Here is a 26,111-nt window from a genome sequence, read left to right on the forward strand (position 1 = left end):
CACTGCCGATTTTGCAGGTTTTCCTACTTACAAAGTATGTAGAGGTCACATTGTATGATTTTTTTATAATTAATTTGCATTTTATTGCATGACATAAGTATTTGATCACCTACCAACCAGTAAGAATTCCGGCTCTCACAGACCTGTTAGTTTTTCTTTAAGATGCCCTCCTGTTCTCCACTCATTACCTGTATTCACTGCACCTGTTTTAACTTGTTACCTGTATAAAAGACAACTGTCCACACACTCAATCAAACAGACCCCAACCTCTCCTCAATGGCCAAGACCAGAGAGCTGTGTAAGGACATCAGGGATAAAATTGTAGACCTGCACAAGGCTGGTGATGGGCTACAGGACAATAGGAAAGCAGCTTGGTGAGAAGGCAACAACTGTTGGCGCAATTATTAGAAAATGGAAGAAGTTCAAGTTGACGATTAATCTCCCTCGGTCTGGGGCTCCATGCAAGATCTCACCTCGTGGGGCATCAGTGATCATGAGGAAGGTGAGGGATCAGCCTAAAACTACACGGCAGGACCTGGTCAATGACCTGAAGAGAGCTGGGACCACAGTTTCAAAGAAAACCAATAGTAACATACTACGCCGTCATGGATTAAAATCCTGCAGCGCAAGCAAGGTCCCCCTGCTCAAGCCAGCGCATGTCCAGGCCCGTCTGAAGTTTGCCAATGACCATCTGGATGATCCAGAGGAGAAATGGGAGAAGGTCATGTGGTCTGATGAGAGCTTTTTGGTCTAGACTCCACTCGCCGTGTTTGGAGGAAGAAGGATGAGCACAACCCCAAGAACACCATTCCAACCGTGAAGGATGGAGGTGGAAACATAATTCTTTGGGGAGGCTTTTCTGCAAAGGGGACAGGACGACTGCACCGTATTGCGGGGAGGATGGATGGGGCCATGTATTGCGAGATCTTGTCCAACAACCTCCTTCTCTCAGTAAGGGCACTGAAGATGGGTCATGGGTGGGTCTTCCAGCATGACAACGACCCGAAACACACAGCCAGGGCAACTAAGGAGTGGCTCCGTAAGAAGCATCTCAAGGTCCTGGAGTGGCCTAGCGAGTCTCCAGACCTGAACCCAATAGAAAATCTTTGGAGGGAACCGAAAGACCGTATTGCCCAGCGAAAACCCCGAAACCTGAAGGATCTGGAGAAGGTCTGTATGGAGGAGTGGGCCAAAATCCCTGCTGCAGTGTGTGCAAACCTGGTCAAGAACTACAGGAAACATGATCTCTGTAATTGCAAACCAAGGTTTCTGTATTAAGTTGCTTTTCTGATCAAATACTTGTCATGCAATTAAATCCAAATTCATTACTTAAAAATCATACAATGTGATTTTCTGGATTTTTGTTTTAGATTCCGTCACTCACATTTGAAGAGTACCTATGATAAAATGCTTTGTAAGTGGGAAAACCTGCAAAATCGGCAGTGTATCAAATACTTGTTCTCCCCATTGTACATAACGGAATTGAAGACTATGGAGATAATTGACGATATTAGGTATTGTCAATTATGAAGTCAAGTGTGGCAAGAGGGGGTGAACCTTTAGATATATAATCAAATTGCTAGTTAAGTTGTCACAAAGAATCCAGCTTTTTATATACAGATTGTGTAATAATTGTCATCATAATTGATTGTAAAGAAAGGTCCCCTTATTTCTTTATGACAGCTAGACTAGAAAGTGGGAGATGTAAGAAGGTATAGGGATCATGCTGCCAATAAAATTTTTGAGAAAATAAATATACATATCAACAGTGCCCGGGTCCCCCGGGAGATACTGTGGGAGGTGTTGCGGGAGTATGGGGTGAGGAGGTCCCTTCTGAGGGCTATCCAATCCCCATACGTCTAAACTGAGAGCTGTATTCGGGTTCTCTGTAGTAAGTGGGACTCGTTCCAGGTGGGGGTTGGCTTCCGCCAGGGCTGCACTTTGTCACCAATCCTGTTTGTAACTTTTATGGACAGGATATCGAGTCGTAGTCGGGGTGGGGAGGGGTTGCAGTTCGGTGGGCTGGGGATCTCGTCACTGCTTTTTGCGGATGATGTGGTCCTGATGGCATCATCGGTCTGTGACCTTCAGCACTCACTGGACCTGTTCACAGCCGAGTGCAAAGCGGTTGGAATGAGGATTAGCACCTATAAATCTGAGGCCATGGTTCTCAGCAGGAAACCGATGGAGTGCCTCCTCCGGGTAGGGAATGAGGCATTACCCTAAATAAAGGAGTTCAAGTATATCGAGGTCTTGTTTGCGAGTGAGGGGACAATGGAGCGGGAGATTGGCCGGAGAAACGGAGCAGTGGGGGTGGTATTGCATTCACTTTACCGCACCGTTGTGACGAAAAGAGAGCTGAGCCGGAAGGCAAAGCTCTTGATATACCGGTCAATTTTCGTTCCTACCCTCACCTATGGTCATGAAGGCTGGGTCATGACTGAAAGAACTAGATCGCGAGTACAAGCGGCTGAAATGGGTTTTCTCAGAAGGGTGGCTGGCTTCTCCCTTAGGGATAGGTTGAGAAGCTCGGCCATTCGTGATGATCTAGGAGTAGAGCCGCTGCTCCTTTGCATCGAAAGGAACCAGTTGAGGTGATTCAGGCATCTGGTAAGGTGCCCCCAGGATTACCTTTCTACCTGTGAAAAATTTAAATCTTGTTATGGGCCCCTCATTCCAGAATACTGATTCTAAATTGTGCATAAAGCTGGCTTCACTTGCTGCTATTTTCTGCTTCCAATCCCTCCTGTCTGCGCTCGGAAATATTTCCAAGGAAGAGAGAGCAACTTAAGAATCATCATTATCTCCCTTTCCCAACAACAGCAGAGCGATAGAGAGAAGTAGAAAAAAAACACCTTCGGTTAAAAACGTTGATTATCCAATTGGGCAAATTACCCACAATGCACTGACAACTGCATGGATAGCTGGGGGGGTCTTCTTTAATCCTTACTGACATCTCTCTTGATAAACTGCATTTTATCAGAGAGATAAAAAGCTCATGACCATAGGTGAGAGTAGGAACGTAGATTGACCGGTAAATCGAGAGCTTCGCCTTGCGGCTCAGCTCTTTCTTCACCACGACAGACCGATACATCAACCGCATTACTGCAGAAGCTGCACCGATCCGTCTGTCAATCTCCCGTTCCATCCTTCCCTCACTCGTGAACAGGACCCCTAGATACTTAAACTCCTCCACTTGAGGCAGGCACTCTCCACCAACCTCAAGTGGGCAAGCCACCCTTTTCCGACTGAGGACCATAGCCTCGGATTTGGAGGTACTGATTTTCATCCCCACCGCTTCACACTCGGCTGTGTGAAGCGGTCAATTATAATGACTTATGGGATAATTGCTCTATTGCAAAGAGGCTATCTTTGTTACACTTGTGGGTGGAGAATTCTGAACCAACTACTACTAAGTGATTTAAGAGCCCCATCACTTTAAGTAAAGGGGACAGATTGGAGTGGCATCAAGAGAAACTAGAAGAACTCACTCAGCAGCATTACTTGTGTTCTTGGTGACTCATTGAGCAATTGGGCACACCTCAATGCTAGGGTTGCTTTGGAGTTTGTTTGTTGATGAAACTGTATTGAAGTACTCAGGTCCAGGACTGGGTGTTCAGAAACATGTTGTAAACAAGTTCTCATAAGCTTTCTGGTTAGCTACCCTTTGCCTGGTTGAGTAATGCTTTACAAAATTAAAACCATTGACATTGAGTTAAAACAACAGGCTACAACAAAGGTCACTCCAAAATTGCCTTTTCCACAATCTCATTGCCAAGTATCACCAAAAACATCTTGATTCTAACCCTTAGTGTTCAAAAATATGTTTTATCACTGCTATGTTTTTTCTTTCCGGCGGGCATTGTCGGGCAACTAAATACATCAGTTTTGTTTAGTTTAACCAAGTGTTATGCAACAGAAACATTTTGTTTGGTGGAATGAGTAACTTCACCAATGCCAATATAAAAAAATGAATTGGTGAATTGGTTAAGATGGTTGAGGAAGAGCAGTTACATCTTATGATACAAAAGAGAGAATACCAACAGTTTAAGCCCAATGTGGGGCATTTGAACAGTGAAGGTTGAGGATCCGTTAAATATGCATCAATCATGAAATTACAGTAAAATACTTTGTAATTCAAACTTCATCTCTCAATGAATTGGGTTAATTCATCTATCCATAATTTTTTTTACACTGTAATATGGCATTGTACACATTACAGGAGGTGTTTTTAAGTTACAATCAACGTAACCCCCTTAAGGTTTGGCAATGGTTTGTTAAAAATGTCCAGGGTACCGAGTCTAACACCAAGTGTAAGGGTGTAAACAGACACAAACAATCCTCAGCTTCAGCACGCACTCATGTGTTGTGTTCAATGTCAGGAGAGTGAAAGTCCTTCACTGGGTGGTTGGAAGCTTACTGTGATGACAAACACATTATATATGATTAATAATTTAGCCTAATCCAGAATGAGAGAAATCTCATGGCTCCCTGTTCCCTATGTAATAAATGACTTTCAACCTGGGGCACAGCATGTAGAATAGAATGCAATTTAAGACACTGTAACCTGCCAGGGCATGAGAATAGCTTGGAGGATAGTATGAAAGCCATGGAAGTCATTTCACGGTAATATGACATGACAACATTCACCTCGGATGATAGAGAGTGGAAGAAAAACTATCAAAATGCTTATAAATATATTATGAAGCCACCAACATGGCTAGGAGTAGGGGAATAGGGGAAGGAATAATGAGGGCAGGATGTGTGTACTGTATATTGTGAGTATGTTGTTAACGGTTGAATGCCGTTAAGTGATTACAGTTCTGTTGAAGGGGCTAATATCATGCCACTCATATGTACTATTTTTTGGTTTGTTTGTGTGCATGTCTGTGTGGAAAACATTTTATAACTAGGGCTGTATCAGTACACACCTTTGAACGGAACTCTTCGGTGTGACCCCTCTCAGTTCAATACATGGTACGGCATGAAATGAACCAAATTTATATTTGTGTTAGGGCAAAAGGTGACATATTTTGAAATAAAAAGGTTGTATATAAAGCACCGGAACAAATTAAGAGACCACTGCACCATTTTCTTTCCTTTCCAAAAAAGTTGAAAAGTAAAGTTTTGAGTGAGGAACAGAAGCGTTACATTTTCATCCATACATCCATCTTCTTCCGCTTATCTGGGGCCGGGTCGCGGGGGCAGCAGTCTAAGCAGAGATGCCCAGACTTCCCTCTCCCTAGACACTTTCTCCAGCTCTTCCGGGGGGACACTGAGGCGTTCCCAGGCCAGCCGGAAGTCCCTCCAGCATGTCCTAGGTCTTCCCGGGGTCTCCTCCCGGTGGGATGGGCCCGGAACACCTTCCCGGGAAGGCGTTCAGGAGGCATCCGGAACAGTTGCCCAAGCCACCTCAGCTGACCCCTCTCGATGTGGAGGAGCAGCGGCTCTACTCTGAGCTCCTCCCGGGTGACCGAGCTTTTCAACCTCTCTAAGGGATCGCCCAGCCACCCTGCGGAGAAAACTCATTTCGGCCGCCTGTATCCGGGATCTTGTCCTTTCGGTCATGACCCAAAGCTCATGACCATAGGTGAGAGTAGGAACGTAGATTGACCGGTGAATAGAGAGCTTCGCCTTGTGGCTCAGCTCTTTCTTCACCACGACAGACCGATACATCGACCGCATTACTGCAGAAGCTGCACAGATCGGTCTGTCAATCTCCCGTTCCATCCTTCCCTCACTCGTGAAACAAGACCCCTAGATACTTAAACTCCTCCACTTGAGGCAGGCACTCTCCACCAACCTGAAGTGGGCAAGCCACACTTTTCCGACTGAGGACCATGGCCTCGGATTTGGAGGTACTGATTTTCATCCCCACCGCTTCACACTCGGCTGCAAACTGTCCCAGTGCATGCTGAAGGTCCTGGTTAGAAGGGGCCAACACGACAACATCATCTGCAAAGAGCAGAGACGAAATCGTGTGGTCCCCAAACCTGACACCCTCTAGCCCTTGGCTGCGCCTAGAAATTCTATCCATAAAAAATACCAACAGAACCGGCAACAAAGGGCAGCCCTGGAGTCCAACATGCACTGGGAACAAGTCTGACTTACTGCCGGCAATGCGGACCACGCTACTGCTTCGGTCGTACAGGGACCTGACAGCCCTTAGCAACGGACCCAGGACCCCATATTCCCGAAGCACCCTCCACAGGATGCCGTGAGGGACACAGTCGAATGCCTTCTCCAAAAAACCACAAAGCACATGTGGATTGGTTGGGCAAACTCCCATGAACCCTCCAACACCCCGTAGAGGGTATAGAGCTGGTCCAGTGTTCCACGGCCCAGATGAAAACCACACTGTTCCTCCTGAATCCGAGGTCCTACTATCAGCCATATTCTCCTCTCCAGTACCCTGGCATAGACTTTCCCGGAGAGGCTGAGAAGTGTGATCCCCCTGTAGTTGGAACACACCCTCCGGTCACCCTTCTTAAAAAGAGGAACCACCACCCCGGTCTGCCATCCCAGAGGCACTGTCCCCGACCGCCACGCGATGTTGCACAGGCGTGTCAACCAAGACAGCCCCACAACATCCAGAGACTTGAGGTACTCAGAGCGGATCTCATCCACCCCCGGTGCCTTGCCACCGAGGAGTTTCTTGACTACCTCTGTGACTTCAGCCCGGGTGATGGATGAGTCCACCTCTGAGCCCTCATCCTCTGCTTCCTCAATGGAAGACGTGACGGCGGGATTGAGCGAAGGACTCCTTCCACACCCCGACGACATCTCTAGTTGAGGTCAACAGCTGCCCACCTCTACTGTAAACAGCTTTGGTAGGGCACTGTTTCCCTCTCCTGAGGCGCCGGACGGTTTGCCAGAATCTCTTCGAGGTCAGCTGATAGTCCTTCTCCATGGCCTCACCATTTTCAGTGGTTTCTTAATTTTAACCCTTCTGTTCCTCACTCAAAACTTTCCTTTTTGACTTTTTTGGAAAGGAAAGAAAAAGGTGCCGTTTTTTTCCAGAGCTGTATATTGTAGCATATTAGTGATTTTTTGTAAGGCATGGGCACATTTTACATTGAAAATCAATTCAAAATACAACCGCATCGTCAACTAAAGCTAGTACATGTTGAAGCAGAAAGCAATTGCAAAATGGGAAATGTGTGGAAAGATTTTGGCTGGGACAAATATAAAACAAGTGATAGGTGTAATCCTGGTTTTGGATATGCGCCTGTTTTCAATGGTGTCAATATAAACACTTAATATGCATGAAGAAATCCGAACTAGCCATGCTGGCACAGCGATACCTGTCCTTACCAATGATCTCTGTTCCAAGTGAGAGTGTTCTCAACAGCAGGGGAAATTGTGACAGCAAACAGATCTGCCCTAACACATAGAAATTTAGACAAATCAATCTAATAGTGAGGGGAGTGCTGTTACTGTTTGTTTTGCTGCTACTGTTCATAATGAGCAAATGGGATTGCACTGTTTTCATTTTTTTGTAAGCGACTTGAGAGCCAGTGAAAAATGCTTGTTTATCTAAGAAGAACATTTTAATGATTTTGATTAAAAACAACAATAATAAAATGTTTACATTTTTGTTTGATTTGTCATCTTTCATTATGCTGTTCCCGAAAAACTAAAATACTAACCTTGAATGCAGGTATGTACCGAACCATTAATTTACTGTACGGTACACCCCTAGTATTAACCCATAGCAAGGCTGTTTTAGGGATAAAACTAGGGTTAGAGGTTAAAGGTTAAGGCTTAAGTTTTTGGGTTTAAAGTTAGTTTTAGGGTTAGGGAAAATGTTTTTTATGTAAACACATTTTAGTCTCAGGAAAGTCTTCATAAGCATGGTAAAACACGTGACTGTGTGTGTGTGTGTGTGTACATCCATCCTCAGATTCACAGAGAGATGATGATGACAGTGGTGGTCTCAGACCACTGACCTGGACAAAACTGTTGGCTGCTGGTTGGCAGCTGCTGCCATATGAGATAAGAAGGAGCACTAAGCGAGGGTATCAGACACCAGCTTTGTGTGGTTGTGTGGGCTGTGTGTGCATGTGTCACTGTGTAAGTGGGTAGTTTGTGACTGTGTGCTGGTCTCTGTATACTGTATGTGTGTGTGTGTGTGCGCGCATATGCATCTGTGTTTGTGTGCTGCAACAGCTGAGTGACATTGTGACTGAGAAAGAGGACTTGGTGACTAAGCAGGCTACAACACTGAGCAGCAGTATCAATGAGCAAAGACAAATGCAGACTTCCCAGGCTGTGAGGGGCAGGGGGAATGAAAAGCAATGCATTACACAACTGTTTTGTTATTAAAGGTTCCATGACATGCTACTTTTTGTAGGCTTTAATATAGGCCATAGTGGTCCCTAGTACTGTATCTGAAATCTTTTTTCAAAAATTCAGCCTTGCTGCAGAATTATAGCCACTACAATACAGTCACAGAATGAGCTTCCTTCAAACGGCCCGTATTGGTGTCTGTGACTTTAAATTTTAATGAGGATGAAAAAGGCGGGGCAAGGTGGTGGGTGGGCGGGGCATGGTGGTGGGTGGGCGTGGCCTTTACTATCTTGCAACGTGCATGTTTACCGGTATGTCTGGATCATATTGCAATGGCACGAAGACACATTGAAGCATTTCAGTTTGACCCAGAATCCGATCCAGATGGAGAAGCAACGGATGAAGAAGTTGCAACTTCTTCATCCGTTGCAAGTTTCCGAATGGTTAGTTAAAAATATTATGTCTATATGATACTTTGTTAGGATGTCTGATTATCATGTAAGTTAAAGCTAAAGCTAATCTGCTTTTGCCTTTTCATGTTTCTCTGATTTGTGATGATTTTAAAGCTGTGTTAGCATCTATATCAGTAAATATTCTAGTTTAGAGAAGAGGGTTTTTTTAAATGTAAAAATTCTCCCTTCATATCATGAAGTCACGTTACACAAGATATATAAAGCCTATATATTTATGTGCGCGCAGGAGTAAATAATTTTGTTGTGTAACATTATGTACATAGTCGTCAGTGAAATGTTTGCCACAGACATGCAAAACTTTGGGAAGCTGTGTCGGCGCTTTTCCGGAGAAAATGAAATCATTCCACTGGTTCTTCTGTGGCATGTACGAAGGAAGTAAAAAAAGGCTTCGTTGCTCATCTCTACATCCTATTACTGAGCAATTATTGTGTTTCCTTCGCTCAAAAGCCATGATGCCCCTCCTCGTCGCGTAGACAAATTGAAGTCACGCTCACACACATGTGTGCCTCACACCTGGCTCTATTTAAATTCTTTCTCTGGGCGGGCAAAGCAGAAAAAGGGGAGTTACCATGGGAGTTAACAATTTCTCCTTGCGACGTCACAAAGAGACGGGTCCAGATCAGCCTGTTTGATTCTCCGTTTTCTCCAAATCAGAGAAAGATGCTCAATTTACACCGAAAGGAATTTTTAGAAAATTTGGGACCATATATAGGCTAGGTGAACTCATATTAATGTTAAAAAACCTCACAAAATGAAAATTTCATGTCAGGGGACCTTTAACATGATTGCTACAATGATTATTACGGAACACTGTAGAACGTCATTCCGAGTTGGTAGGAATTTAGGAGGACACCAATTGTAATATATTAATTTTGCTTTTGGAAGGCAAAGTCTCTGTTTGCCAGATGGTGGGGTTGATCCACAGTTCTCTGCTTCTATGTGGTTCTGGATATGGGGTTCTAGCAATGTTAATCTAACTAAGAGGGTTCTCTGTTTCTATGTAGTTCTGATTAGACCAAGATAAACGTATTTGGTTCAGATGGTGTCAAGCGTGTGTGGCGGCAACCAGATGAGGAGTGCAAAGACAAGGGTGTCTTGTCTACAGTCAAGGATGGTGGTGGGAGTGTCATGGTCTGGGGCTGCATCAGTGCTGCTGGCACTGGGGAGCTACAGTTCAATGAGTGAACCATGATGCCAGCATGTACTGTGACTTACTGAAGCAGAGCATGATCCCCCCCCCAGGAGTGGAAGAGGACTCCAGTGGGAACCTGTAAAGCTCTGGTGAACTCCATGCCCAAGAGGGTTCTCTGTTTCTATGTAGTTCTGGATATGGGGTTCTAGCAATGTTAATCTAACTATGTGTATCCAGCTGTATGGCCCAGGGACAGAGTCTGGAGATTGGTTGAGCACAAGAGAACTGTGGATCAGCCCAACCATCTGGCAAACAGAGACTCTAGGCCTCCTTCTTGCCAGCCACTCCAGGGTGCCAGCCTTACCCCTCTCTCACTGCCCGAACACTGTACACTGAAGAGACTCTGGAAGAGGATCTGGGTACAGTCTGACACAAAGAGGCCATGGAGGGACTCTGCACTAGGAGAGCCATGTGATGGCAATGGGAGGATTACGATTCAGACTGCTGCACCTGGAATGGTTCATATGCTCTCCAGACAACAAGCTGACAGTGTAATGTCAATGTCAATTTTGATAATATTTTACAAAAGTAAATTCCACTTAGAAATTAAACCAACCATTCTAAATTATGGTATGTACAGTATCTCACAAAAGTGAGTACACCCCTCACATATATGCAATTATTTGATTATATCTTTTCATGTGACAACATTGAAGAAATGTCCCTTTGCTACAATGTAAAGTAGTGACTGTACAGCTTGTATAACAGTGTACATTTGCTGTCCCCTCAAAATAACTCAACACAGCCATTAATTTCTAAACTGCTGTCAACAAAAGTGAGTAGACCCCTATGTGAAAATATTCATATTGGGCCCAATTAGCAAGTTTTCCTCCCCGGTGTCATGTGACTCGTTAGTGTTACGAGGTCTCAGGTGTGAATGGGGAGCAGGTGTGTTAGATTTGGTGTTATCGCTCTCACACTCCCTCATGCTGGTCACTGGAAGTTCAACATGGCACCTCATGGCAATGAACTCTCTGAAGATCTGAAAAAAAGAATTGTTGCTCTACATATAAATGGCCCAGGCTATAAGAAGATTGCCAAGACCCTGAAACTGAGCTGCAGCATGGTGGCCAAGACCATACAGCGGTTTAACAGGAACAGGCATCGCAATGGTCAACCAAAGAAGTTGAGTGCAAATGCTCAGCGTGATATCCAGAGGTTGTCTTTGGGAAATAGACGTATGAGCCTTGCTGCAGAGGTTGAAGGGGTGGGGGGTCAGCCTGTCAGTGCTCAGACCATACGCCGCACCCTCCATCAAATTGGTCTGCATGGCTGTTGTCCCAGAAGGAAGCCTCTTCTAAAGATGATGCACAAGAAAGCCCGCAAACAGTTTGCTGAAGACAAGCAGACTAAGGACATGGATTACTAGAACCATGTCCTGTGGTCTGATTAGACCAAGATAAACGTATTTGGTTCAGATGGTGTCAAGCGTGTGTGGCGGCAACCAGATGAGGAGTGCAAAGACAAGTGTGTCTTGTCTACAGTCAAGGATGGTGGTGGGAGTGTCATGGTCTGGGGCTGCATCAGTGCTGCTGGCACTGGGGAGCTACAGTTCAATGAGTGAACCATGAATGCCAGCATGTACTGTGACTTACTGAAGCAGAGCATGATCCCCCCCCCAGGAGTGGAAGAGGACTCCAGTGGGAACCTGTAATGCTCTGGTGAACTCCATGCCCAAGAGGGTTAAGGCGGTGCTGGAAAATAATGGTGGCCACACCAAATATTGACACTTTGTGCCCAATTTGGACATTTTCACTTAGGGGTGTACTCACTTTTGTTGCCAGCGGTTTAGACATTGATGGCTGCGTGTTGTGTTATTTTGTGGGGACAGCAAATTTACACTGTTATACAAGCTGTACATTCAGTACTTTACATTGTAGCAAAGTGTCATTTCTTCAGTGTTCTCATATGAAAAGATATAATCAAATATTTACCAAAATGTGAGGGGTGTACTCACTTTTGTGAGATACTGTATGTGTCATTTTTGTTTTTCAAATCAAGATTCCTTGGATGTTGTCCACAGATACCAGTCATAGAAAATCGTATCATTACACAGTATAATCCCAAATATATTTAGCCAATGACAAATGATCTTCCGATAAATTTTCATGAGAGCTGTCATTGTATAATCTTGATTCTAGGCTTCACATTTTCATTTGGTGTTTGTTGCTGATGTTTGACAAGAAGAGGATGGTTGGACATTTTCACTAAAATATGTTTGTGCCTGTATAACATGGGATCTCCACATCTAGATTTGAAGCAGAAAGGAAGCTAGGTTGAAGATAATGTATCAAAGTTGATAGACAAATGAAGATAGTTTACTCAGGCCATTTACCACAAAAACAAATAAAATAATAAAAACTGCTATGGTCTATTTAACAGGGGTGTCACTCCATTAGACACCAGTGTAATGGTAGCAAGGTTTGGACTCTCTATCAAGTTGCCATGTTCAGTCAGCATTAATCCTGGTGATTTCTGCTAGTAGTCTCCTGGATTAATAGCCTTTCTTTCAGCTATAGAACATTCCACAGATTAAATGTCTCTCAGGGGACTTCAGCTCCTGTGCATAAAAATCATTCCCATAACAGGGGCCAAGATGTCTGGGCAAATTATTGATCCCAGGAGGATCTCACCTCGGCTTGCTTCGTTATTCAGACCCCTTCCAATGTTTGTAGATTAAACGCATAACCGCAATCTCCCATGGATTGAAGCTGGGGAAAACAGATGTTCTACTGACTCTACCGACTACACACAAGCTCAGAAACACAGGCATGCAGACTGGCAAGCAGACCTGTTTTGTCCATGTTCACCAGCATGAAACATAGCTATAGCTTAACCAATAATGTAAGATGACCGATCACTTCAAGAAAAGCAATGAAGAAGGCTATATTTATGAATTATTTTTTTAATGGTTTGATAGGGATAGTGGAGATAAAATTTTTTCTGAAAGAACATTTGAACCTATATGCTGCAGAAATACATGTAAGGTGGAGGCAGAGGCTTAGACTGCTGGACCAACCTAGGCCACAGAAGGCTATATTTCTAAAGTACGTGAACAGGTCCCTTTTCTGTTTGAATTCTTCTCATCTTACTGTGAAATAAAAAAAATCTTCAAAGCAAGTGTGCCACAATTATTGGCACCCCTAAAATATTGTTAACAATTCTTATCAGGAAACGGCAATATAAAATTGTTCAATGGTTGAAAAACCCCATTTCCTCTATCATGGCAACAATTAAGAAGTTTAAAGCAACAGGAGATGTTAACAATCAGCCTGGAGGAGGACGTTTGGTGTACATTGATCCAACACAAAGTAAGGAGGATGATTCAAGTGGCCAAAGAATCAGACAACACCTGCATTACAAAGTCAAAGCCTTCATTTGTCAAGTGTACCAAATAACATGTGTTATTCTAAATGATTTCATTATTGTGACATGGCATGTGACATCTACGTAGTAATTAAGAAATATATCAAGTAAAAATAATAACAGAATATACAAAATATACATAACAGTAGTGATCTAGAAGCCATTGAACACAGAAGGTGACTAGAGCATAAGTGTACATGTGATCAATAGATCAGTGTTGCTGGTTGAGGAGCTTTATGGTCTGGGGGTATAAACTGTTTGTGAGCCTGGAAGTGTGTGTCCTGTTGCTCCAGCCCAGTAAAATCTACCATACGGTATCAGTGTGAACAGACCATAACCTGGGTGGCTGTAGTCTTTTATGATGTTCCTTGCTTTCCTAAGGCGCTGTGTATGGTAGATGCCTTGCACAGAAGAAGGATGGCAGCCAATGATGCACTCCGTTGACTTCACCACACTCTGGAGGGCCGTGTGGTTAGCAGCGGTAATGCAGCCTAAGAGGATGCTCTCAATGGTGCACCTGTAAAGGTTTGCAGAGTTTTATGGAATTTGAGAGTTTTGCACACATGCCAAACTTCTTGATTCTCCTCAGGCAGTACAGGCGCTTTTGTGCAGTTTTTACCACCAAGTCTACTTGCCTGGACCAGGTGAGGTCATCTTTGATGAACACTCAGAGAAACTTGAATTTAGATACTCTCTCTACTTCAGCTCCATCGATGTGTATGGGGTGTGATCCCCCCTCTGTCACTTCCTGATATCCATGATCATCTCCTTAGTCTTGCAGATGTTGCGAGAGAGGTTGTTGTCCTAAGTCACTTACTTCCTCTCTGTATTCAGAATAATCGTTGTTGGAGATGAGACCCCTGATGGTGGTGTCATCCGCAAACTTAAGTATGACATTGGAGCTGTGTGTGGCCACACAGTCATGTGTGAACAGGGAGTACATTACGGGACTGAGTATGCAGCCCTGAGGTGTGTACAGTCAGGACAATGGCATCGTCCGTAGTTCTGTTGGGGTGGTATGCAAACTGAAGGAGTTCCAAGGTGTCAGGAAGTGTGGAGCAGATGTAGGTTCTGACCAGCTGCTCGAAGCACTTCATGAAGATGGAGGTCAGTGCTCCAGGGCGGAAGTCATTCAGGCAGGAGATGGAAGGTTTCTTCAATACAGGGACAATGTTGGTCAGCTTGAAGCAGGTGGGGACTGCTGACTGAGTCAGGGAGAGGTTGAATATAGGGGTGAAAACCTCTGCTAGCTGGTCAGTGCACCCACTGGGTACACGGCCTGGAATGCCATCTGGCCCTGGTGACTTCCAAAGGTTCATTCTTTTAAAAGTTATCATGTCAGCCATGGCTAGGGACAAAGTGCAGTCCAGAGGTGGGACCAAGTCATTGTTTTTCAAGTCACATTTGGCTGCAACAATAAGACTTTCCATGTTGCCTTCAAAATAAAGGTCTGCAGATTGTCTATAGTTTTAGTTTGTATTGTGTAGGCTACATTTTCAAAGGTGAAAACTATGTGGGGGAAATTATGAGGAAAATGTTCTATTTCAATAATACTTTATATAAGTAAAAAAATATTATAAGGTGGAGCACATTGAGAAATGGTTAGAGCTTGAGGTAATGTAGAAAACATTACCTAATATCAAAAATCCTATTTTGATGTTATTGTTGTTAATTTCCTTGTGCTCATTATCTTTGGAGAAGGATTATGTAATACATCCAACCACACTACATTTTCCATCCCCCCACTGTAATGTAACGTAAGAGATACTTTTTGTGGAAAAACACTTTTGTGGAAACCCCTAGATGGGTGTCCAGATAGCCCCCCCAATGGGTTTGAATGTCGAATGAATGGTTTTGTTCATGTCTTGCAGGCTCGTCAGTGACAGTGATGAGGTTTCCACAAAAGTGTTTTTCCACAAAAAGATTAAAGTTGCTGTCATGTTTTTTGGAGGAAAAACCCACCGTTAAATGATCATTGGTCAGGCTGAAAACCTGAAGGAAAATGATGCCCCAACAGCATTCTACAGATGTTAGAGATGAAGTAATACAAATCCAAAGATAAGTGGCATGTACACAATAATCCAGTGTTTAATTCAAGTGTTTGCATTTTCCAGTGAGCATATTCATATCAATAATAGGGAAGTGGATGCTGCATAACACCAGCCAGGCATTGCCAAGAAAAGACTGTGTCTCAAAATTCTGTGCTAGAATAAGGAGACTTTTGGGAGAACCCACAAAGAGCCCAACAATCCCTTTGGAGGAGCTACAGAGTTCAGTGTCTGGGAGTAGGGTTACAGTGCACTAAAGAATCACATGAAGAGCTCTGCATAAAACTGGCCTGTATTGGAGGGTGGCGAGAAAGAAGTCGTTACTCGAATAGTACCATCTGAAAGCATGATGACCCAGCTGCAATGTGGAAACGGGTTTTGTGGGCAGATGAGACCAAACCTGACATTGCCTATGTTTCAACACACATCATGAATAACACAGTGTCTCATGAATAAAAAGGTAAATGTCCTTAAAATATCAAACAGAACGAAATGTCAATGAATGATTTGTAGTTAAGTGATATTGGAGAATTTGTCACTGTATGAACTGTGATTTTGTAGTGTAATGAGAGAAGTCTGTTGAGGAAGAGTGGAAGGGTATTCGATGAAGAGGTGCATCTGGCCCCACCAAGTCTCTAACATACACTTAGTGATATTATTCAGGGGTCCTGCATAACACGTTGTGTTGTAGTCATATTCAGGAGTCTATCATTGACAGAAGCTCCTAGCATACCTTCTTGTTATAGTGTCTTAAATACTGATTAGTAGACTTTTAGGCTCTGTAGTTGAATTTTGTTGGTATGTAACTATGTTTTGTATAGTAACTTTATGACATGATTGGAATAAATTGTTACTTTGGAATATATATTACTACGGCATTCCTCGTTCATCTCCATACTCAAGCTCGTAGGGCTACTGGTAATTACACACACCTAAGTCTAAGCGACCAGATTTGGAGTCCCTGAGACCTGGAATTCTCAAAGCAGTTTGGTTAGGCCCAGGAACATATGATCTTCGAGTCATCTCTGAGTCATTGGGCATAATTAACTTTCTGTTAGACCCAGGAACACGGGTCTAACAGAAAGTATGTTTACAAACAATATAGAGTCAGATTATTAGACATACATTTATCACGTAGGTCAGAGATTCTCATTTTCTGCAATAATCTTCCTTGCCAGTCCACTCAGTAGCATTAGAAGGGTTTTACTTTATTACCTCATGCCACAGTTTTGCTGAACCTGCTAGCAGGATTGGTCAAGGTTATGCTACCCGGTGGCTGGTTAGTGCAGCCCCTGAATATGGAACAAGACTGAGTTAGCTAAAACATTTTTTGTGATTAAATGGAGAGGGCTAACCCTGATGGTAGAATGAGGTTGGTAGCTGGCCTCCCAGCAGGATCAGCCCTGTGGAATCTGAGCATTAACAATTACCATATGAATGTACGTTTCATTGAAAGTGCATGTGCCTAGATAATGAGAACAACAGAAACCTCTCTGTTTAGATTATCTCTCTGTAACAGAAACCTCTCTGTTTATCTCTGTAGGAATGTTTACGATGGTCATATGGCATGGGGGGTTGACTTCTAAAGACATGGTCTTAGTTAGAAAAGGCCTTAATGTATATGGTAGCTGGTAACCAACATTACAGTGAGAAGGAAATGGAACATTCACCGAATGACATCTGTGCTACAATTTTCCAATAAACGTGAGCGAACTTCTCCCTCGATTTGATACGGGTTCTACATTATTTGACCACTATACGAAACCGCCGATTTCTAACAGCCCCCATTCATGAATTGAGATTGCACTAAGCCTGATGTAGGTTAAATACTATGTAGGATATGCAGTTGGATCCAGATGAGTGAGGCCAATTTGTGGTTAAATAAAGTTTGACTTATGTAGCTTTATGACCACTTGCTAATGGCTACATTTTAAAATACAGTGGGGCTCGAAAGTTTGGGCACCCCAGATAATTGTTTTTATTAATGTGCATAAAGAAGCCAAGACAAGATGGAAAACCTACGGGACAGTGGCTCTCCAGGAACAGGGTTGGCCAGCCCCGGCATAGAGGGATATGTGGAATGGGAGGAGGGAAAGAGGGCTGAGGATAATGATAATGAGGCAGTTGGGGAGAGAGGGATGGGCGTGAAGGAGGAAAGAGAAATATAAAAAAAAGAGGGAGAAGCGAGAGAGACTTAAGAGAGGGAATGAGAGTGAGGGATGCGGGAGGAAAATGCATGATAGAGAGGGACTGCAGAGAGATGGAAATGTGGCAGGGAAGAACAATGAGAGGGATGTGGCATCCACCTCACTCAAACAGAGATATGTTTCTCACTATCATATTTAGAGGAGAGTGGAGTGCATGTAAGAAAAGGTACATTTTGGGCCCTGGAGTTGAAGTCAGGTGTTAGAATTGTGGTTGTGCTATAACGACAAGTCTAGCAATCCAGCAGAGCGCAGCACAAATAGTCACAATGTTGTCCGGGGTGCACGGGTGAATGTCATAGCACTCCAGCGACTCCACAGGGCAGTTGTTTACCTGGGTGATCAATTGTGGTTCTTTGCCAGAAAATGCTTTTACTTGCAGAGCACGTGTACTGGGGAAATGTTCCTGGCTTAGTGTGCAGAGTGATAAAAAGTAGAATGGCTTACAGAGTTGCATTGGAGGACAAATTTACGTTTGATTTATTTTCTGAATGGAGAGGGGGAAAATTGGGAGAAAATGTTATTAAAGGTACAGTACAAGTCAAACGTTTGGATACCAACTCATTCAAAGGAATTTCTTTATTGCTAAAGTGTTAACCAAATAAAAATACATCACACATGGTAGATTCTATAAAGTAGCCACCCTTTGCCTTGATGACAGCTTTACACACTCCGCCATTTCTCAACCAGCTTCATGATGTAGTCATTTCAATTAACAGGTGTACCTTGTTAAAAGTTAATTTGTGGAATTTCTTTCCTTCGTCATGCGTTTTAGCTAATCCGTTGTGGTGTGACAAGGTAAGGTTGGGATACAGAAGATAATCATTATGACTGTACTGTAGTGGTCGATGTTAGACCCGCAAAAGTAACAACATCCCACAAACGTAATAAACCACCAATGTAATACAAATCTGTAGCTTTTATTGTAATCAGTGTATGCAACCAATAAAATCCAATCATATTTATTCTAGATTTCTTCATGTTTTACTAGAAAGACAAGTGCAAAAATACACAGCATGGGCAAAAACATTGTTATGTCACTTTTGTACTGAAGGGTTTACAACCAATCGTAGTAAAACTATACTAAAGCTTCAGTAAGAATTTGTATAACAATTAAAGGATTTAAAAGTAAACAATGCAAAGAATGCAAAAAATAACAAAGAGGTCAGTAACAACTCGATATTTTTCATCCTCACTAAACACAAATATTTCAAAGAATGAAAGACTACACTGTAAAAAATGAATCATGGGTCTTGTAATTTTCATTAAAAAAAATAACGTGATAATTAAATATAATGGGTACATTTCATTATTGAAATTGTGGTTTTGTGTTTGATAGAATATATTAAGAAGATTTCACTAATAAAACCAAGAGATACGTTTTCCTCTTTTATTTAAGAAAATGTGTGCAATTTTTAGGCTTAATTTGAGCAAAATAAACTAATAAAATTAAGAAAATTTTTACCGATTTATTTTAAGAGAATTGGTTCAATTATGCGGTTAGAGACACCATTTGAAAGTGAACGGCAGTGATCAGAAGAAATTTTTGGCGGAGGGGTCGAACGTCAATCACATAAGAGGTAAGCTTAGTTATAACTATGCTTTTCATTATTTCTTAAAGCTCTTTCATAGACCAGTTATGTTCACTCTTGTTCAGTAGCATCGCTGAGTTCGCATATTTCAGTTGTCTCATGCCGATGCCTATAAGGCAAAATAGATGAGATGAGTTGTCTTAAATCAACGAAAACAAATTATATGACTTGCGAAACTGTGAACGATTGTCTTATCTCCAGTGTGTACAACACCACCACATGCTTGTGCTGTGGCTAGAATATTGATTGCTAAAATAAAATCGTCGTCAATGTGCTAACGTTATATTCTCCATAGACCATCGGTAAGCTTGATATTGGGAAGATTAATAGATGTAACTTTTTAAAACTTCAAATTACGTCTTTCGAAATATACTAATGTATGACAATTTAAAATTAATCTTCTAGAAAAGAGTAATAATAATTAAAAAAAATATAATAATACAAATGGCACGATGTAATATTGCGTTCATACTCGAAGCCAGATGGTGCCCTCTCTTGCAGTAGCCTGTACGCGATGTCCCAACTCGTTCATAGAAGTAGACTCTCCCGCAAATATCCTCAACCTCGTGTAGAGATTCTCTGGCTAAAACGCTAAAACCATGACTAAAACATGCAGCAGTCGTGACCATGATCGTGAAGATATTATCTTGTTCTGCAAACCATCTCGGGTATGTTTATAAGAATATAGTGTATTTTTAATGTAATGTTAAATTATGTAGTATATCATACCAGATTACTCCTAAACTTTTGGCCATATTCACTTGCAGAGGAGGACTACTAGGCCGGACTTTAAAGGAGAAAATTGAACCCATGATGCAGGTACTTTCATAACATCAATTATTATTATTATTAAAAAAAAGAAAAAAATTGGGTGACGCTAATTTACAAACCTTTGTCACATCAGAATCCTGATAAAAACATCGACATGATAAGAGACGTTGTCCTCCGTTGCTTGAATTGTTATCTGGGTGAAAAAGCGGATGACCTAATCCAAGAGTACAATGTAAGTGACTACAATTATTCTATATATTTATGGTGTTTTGAGAAATGTATTTGTACATTGTTTTTATTTAAAAAAAAAAATAGAAATGCAACTTAAACAATCTTTTTTTTTTTTCAATTAAATTATATAAAGCTAATGTGAAAATATTTAACACAAAATAGATTTTTTGTCAGCCACTATATGAAAAAGGTAACACTTTATTTTGATGGTCCACTTTAGACATTCTACTGACTATAAGTAACTGCAACTACATGTTAACTAATCTATTAACCCTAACCTAGCTGTCTACTAATACTCTGAGTTAGTTGACATGTAGTTACTTACAGGTAGTAGAATGTCTATAGTGGACCATCAAAATGTAACCCTCCCCCTACAATAGTGTCACCAAATGTAATTTTTATTAATTTTTTTCTTCCTGAATACACCCTCTGTCATTGCTGAAACTGTACTTATGTTATTGTGACAGTCTTTGTGGTCCACTGAAACACAATATTTTTATGTGTCAGTGATTACAAAGAAAATAAACTATAATGGTTTGCTTGTAGTTGTCTTTTTAAGCTGTTATAAGATTTTTTTATTTTTTGAAAGTGTTTGTTTTACAACGTACACAAATCAACTTTATAATTATGGACAGACTTATAATGAGATGGACAAGATAAGAATACTTATTTAATGTTTATTTTACAGTGTGACAATGGAGATACCACAATGGAGAACTGCCACCTTAACGTGGTGGAGGGGTTTGAGTACCCGAGTGACCCTAGGAGCTATGTTGTCTGGGGCTATATGCCCCTGGTAGGGTCTCCCAAGGCAAACAGGTCTTAGGCGACGGGTCAGACTAAGAGCGGTTCAAAACCCCTTAATGAAGAATAAAATGTTGAGTACCGTGACGTCGCCCGGTATGGCGCAGCCGGGGCCCCACCCCGGAGCCAGGCCCGGGGTTGGGGCTCGAATGCGAGCGCCTGGTGGCCGGGCCTTCCCCCATGGGGCCCGGCCAGGCTCAGCCCGAACGGGTGACGTGGGGCCGCCCTCCCGTGGGCTCACCACCCACAGGAGGGACCATAAGGGGCCGGTGCAAAGAGGATCGGGCGGCAGTCGAAGGCAGGGGCCTAGACAACCCGATCTCTGGACACGGAAACTGGCTCTAGGGACGTGGAATGTCACCTCGCTGGCGGGGAAGGAGCCTGAGTTAGTGCGTGAGGTTGAGAGGTTCCGATTAGAGGTAGTCGGGATCACCTCTACGCACGGCTTGGGCTCTGGAACCACACTCCTTGAGAGAGGATGGACTCTTCACCACTCTGGAGTTGCCCATGGTGAGAGGCGGCGGGCTGGTGTGGGTTTGCTCATAGCTCCCCAGCTCTGCCGCCATGTGTTAGAGTTTACCCCGGTGAACGAGAGGGTCGTTTCCCTGCGCCTACGGGTCGGGGATAGGTCTCTCACTGTTGTTTGTGCCTACGGGCCGAACGGCAGTGCAGAGTACCCGACCTTCTTGGAGTCTCTGGGAGGGGTGCTGGAAAGTGCTCCGACTGGGGACTCTATTGTTCTACTGGGGGACTTCAACGCCCACGTGGGCAACGACAGTGACACCTGGAGGGGCGTGATTGGGAGGAACGGCCCCCCTGATCTGAACCTGAGTGGTGTTCAGTTATTGGACTTCTGTGCTAGTCACAGTTTGTCCATAACGAACACCATGTTCAAGCTTAAGGGTGTCCATCAGTGCACGTGGCACCAGGACACCCTAGGCCGTAGGTCGATGATTGACTTTGTTGTCGTCTCATCTGACCTGCGGCCGTATGTCTTGGACACTCGGGTGAAGAGAGGGGTGGAGCTGTCAACTGATCACCACCTGGTGGTGAGTTGGATCCGATGGCGGGGGAGGAAGCTGGACAGACTCGGCAGGCCCAAGCGTACTGTAAGGGTCTGCTGGGAACGTCTGGCCGAGTCTCCTGTCAGAGAGATCTTTAACTCCCACCTCCGGCAGAGCTTCGACTGGATCCCGAGGGAGGTTGGACATATTGAGTCCGAGTGGACCATGTTCTCCACCGCCATTGTCGAAGCGGCCGCTCGGAGCTGTGGCTGTAAGGTCTCCGGTGCCTGTCGAGGCGGCAATCCCCGAACCCGGTGGTGGACACCGGAAGTAAGGGATGCCGTCAAGCTGAAGAAGGAGTCCTATCAGGCCTGGTTGGCTTGTGGGACTCCTGAGGCAGCTGACGGGTACCGACAGGCCAAGCGGGCTGCAGCCCGGGTGGTTGTGGAGGCAAAAACTCGGGCCTGGGAGGAGTTCGGTGAGGCCATGGAGAAGGACTATCGGCTGGCCTCGAAGAGATTCTGGCAAACCATCCGGCGCCTCAGGAGAGGGAAACAGTGCCCTACCAACGCTGTTTACAGTAGAGGTGGGTAGCTGTTGACCTCAACTGAGGATGTCGTTGGGCGGTGGAAGGAGTACTTCGAGGATCTCCTCAATCCCGCTGACATGTCTTCCATTGAGGAAGCAGAGGATGAGGGCTCAGAGGTGGACTCGTCCATCACCCGGGCTGAAGTCACAGAGGTGGTCAAGAAACTCCTCGGTGGCAAGGCACCGGGGGTGGATGAGATCCGCCCTGAGTACCTCAAGTCTCTGGATGTTGTGGGGCTGTCTTGGTTGACACGCCTGTGCAACATCGCGTGGCGGTCGGGGACAGTGCCTCTGGGATGGCAGACCGGGGTGGTGGTCCCTCTTTTTAAGAAGGGGGACCGGAGGGTGTGTTCCAACTATAGGGGGATCACACTTCTCAGCCTGCCCGGGAAAGTCTATGCCAGGGTTCTGGAGAGGAGAATACGGCCGATAGTAGAACCTCGGATTCAGGAGGAACAGTGTGGTTTTCGTCCGGGCCGTGGAACACTGGACCAGCTCTATACCCTCTACAGGGTGTTGGAGGGTTCATGGGAGTTTGCCCAACCAATCCACATGTGTTTTGTGGATTTGGAGAAGGCATTCGACTGTGTACCTCGCGGCATCTTGTGGAGGGTGCTTGGGGAATATGGGGTCCTGGGTCCTTTGCTAAGGGCTGTCAGGTCCCTATACAACCGAAGCAGGAGCTTGGTCCGCATTGCCGGCAGTAAGTCAGACTTGTTCCCAGTGCATGTTGGACTCCGGCAGGGCTGCCCTTTGTCACCGGTTCTGTTTGTAATTTTTATGGACAGAATTTCTAGGCGCAGCCAGGGGCCGGAGGGTGTCAGGTTTGGGGACCACACGATTTCGTCTCTGCTCTTTGCAGATGATGTTGTCGTGTTGGTCCCTTCTAACCAGGACCTTCAGCATGCACTGGAACGGTTTGCAGCCGAGTGTGAAGCGGTGGGGATGAAAATCAGTACCTCCAAATCCAAGGCCATGGTCCTCAGTCGGAAAAGGGTGGCTTGCCCACTTCAGGTTGGTGGAGAGTGCCTGCCTCAAGTGGAGGAGTTTAAGTATCTAGGGGTCTTGTTCACGAGTGAGGGAAGGATGGAACGGGAGATTGACAGACGGATCGGTGCAGCTTCTGCAGTAATGCAGTCGATGTATCGGTCTGTCGTGGTGAAGAAAGAGCTGAGCCGTAAGGCGAAGCTCTCGATTTACCGGTCAATCTACGTTCCTACTCTCACCTATGGTCATGAGCTTTGGGTCATGACCGAAAGGACAAGATCCCGGATACAGGCGGCCGAAATGAGTTTTCTCCGCAGGGTGGCTGGGCGATCCCTTAGAGATAGGGTGAGAAGCTCGGTCACCCGGGAGGAGCTCAGAGTAGAGCCACTGCTCCTCCACATTGAGAGGGGTCAGCTGAGGTGGCTTGGGCATCTTTTTCGGATGCCTCCGGAACGCCTTCCTGGGAAGGTGTTCCGGTCCCGTCCCACCGGGAGGAGACCCCGGGGAAGACCTAGGACACGCTGGAGGGACTATGTCTCCCGGCTGGCCTGGGAACGCCTCAGTGTCCCCCCGGAAGAGCTAGAGGAAGTGTCTGGGGAGAGGGAAGTCTGGGCATCCCTGCTTAGACTGCTGCCCCCGCGACCCGGCCCCGGATAAGCGGAAGAAGATGGATGGATGGACAATGGAGATATCCTGCAGCACATAATGAAAATTGCCATCTGCAAGAGGGATTATCAGGAGGATTTCAGCATCATCTTGGAGAAGGTGCAAGTCATGGCTGGCTTGGAAAATCTGGCAAGAGCCTGTGCTGTTCTTCTTGGACTCACATATGCACTAAACCTCACCTACCCGAAAGAACTGAGGCACACTTTTGAGGCCTTTCAGAAGCTCTTCTTGGAACTGGATGTTTGCAAGTTTTCACCCAAAATACTAACACTTAAAAACAAACTCATGACTTAGATTGAGACAATGCATTATTACCAAGTTCTGGTGAAAAGTAAACTGCATTGATTGATGAACGTTTAATATTGTTCTACATACAAGCTTTCAGCAAGTACAAATGTTTTACAAAGTCTTGCTACAAGTTATTCTCAAGTTTTAGTCCATAATGTGACTTTTCTAACAGAAATATGTTGCATACAAATTTGTATGCACAAGTTGTTTAACAAAATGATCTTTCTCATGGAAAATGTTGGCATTTTTAAATTTTATTTTCATATCTTAAACCTGCTGACTTACATTTTATACAGATTTGTTTTATTTGTGCAAAAAAAAAAGAGATTAAAAGCATGTTTGATAACAAAAAGTGCATTATGTATTCATTATTATCTTAACCTGAAAAAAGCAGTAAATGTTATAATTAAGTAAATTTCATTCATACAAATGAGTAAATTCTGCTTGATTTATTTGTGAGACAACTTAAATTAAAAAAGCACATTCCACTAATAATATTAAATTCATCATGTGCCATAGACTAAATAATTTAGGAATTTTTACTTAATTTATTTGGGTAAATTTCACAAAAAAAAACAACCTTAAAATCTACTCAAATATAATACGTGTAATATTGTTACCATCATTTTTTTAAGCAGATAGCATGTAATATTTTTTACAGTGTACTCTTTTGGACCCATTAAACTCATCCAGTTTTTAGAATCTAAATATTATAGATAATTATTAGCAAAAAGTTAGGATGTATCTTTATAAAGAAAAAATAAGATTTTCAAAAACTGTCTCCAAACAGGAATGAGTATCCTGTTAAAGAGGATAAATAACAACCAGCTGTTACTGAAAATCAATACTTCACATTATTTACTTGCGCATAGTTTAATTAAATCTTTAATTGCTAGTGTGACATGATACTGTCTTTGCCACTCCTGAGATTTTTTACTTGGCTTTGAAAAGCAACCTGGAATGAATCTGGAATAAATATGATGGGGTTGTACTACAACAACACTTGATCAGTCTAAACAGGCAAGAACCTACAGGACAAGAATATGTGGGGAAAAAATGTATTGGGTGTTGAAGACATTTAGAATTAGCAACTTGAATAAAATGCAGATTTTGATTATATTAGTGATTTATTACATTTGTGGGATGTTATTACAATTTTGAACGCAGAAGATTTTCACCTTCCCACCAACGTAACAAATCCCTGCAAATGTATTAGTTATGAAGTATTACATCTGTGGTAGGCAACTGCTATTACGTTTGTGGGAAACCTATTAAATGAGTGGGAATATTACATGAAGAGCTACAGATTTGTATTACGTTCGTGGTTTAATACTTTTGTGGGATGTTGTTACATTTGCGAGTGTAACAGTCCATATTATGGACTGTTATACTCAAGAGTAACATCTATCACTAATTTAAAACATGAAGGTCAGTAAATAGAGAACACTTCAAGAACTTAGCAGTCACAAAAAACATCCTGCACGATGATGAAACTGGCATTCATGAGGACTGCCACAGGAAAGGAACACCCACAGTTACCTCTGCTGCAAAGTTAATTACAGTTACCAGCCCTAAAAATCGGTAGGGAACATCACCTTGGATTGCAGC

At 43.5% G+C, this 26,111-nt stretch overlaps 1 protein-coding gene and 1 long non-coding RNA gene across 7 annotated transcripts in view; one reads left to right on the plus strand and one right to left on the minus strand.

The window, feature by feature from the left end:
• The window catches only part of LOC105031116 (protein kinase C-binding protein NELL1), a 781,285-nt gene that overhangs the window by 368,018 nt on the left and 387,156 nt on the right, over nt 1–26,111 (minus strand). The window lies entirely within an intron of this gene.
• Nucleotides 19,749–20,094, plus strand: LOC114840695. The gene is made up of 3 exons (XR_003782805.2): nt 19,749–19,832; nt 19,932–19,983; nt 20,069–20,094. It is a non-coding gene; the product is annotated as an uncharacterized LOC114840695 (long non-coding RNA).

This window comes from Esox lucius, chromosome 2, assembly GCF_011004845.1.
Source record: "Esox lucius isolate fEsoLuc1 chromosome 2, fEsoLuc1.pri, whole genome shotgun sequence".
NCBI classification, from domain to species: Eukaryota; Metazoa; Chordata; class Actinopteri; order Esociformes; family Esocidae; genus Esox; species Esox lucius.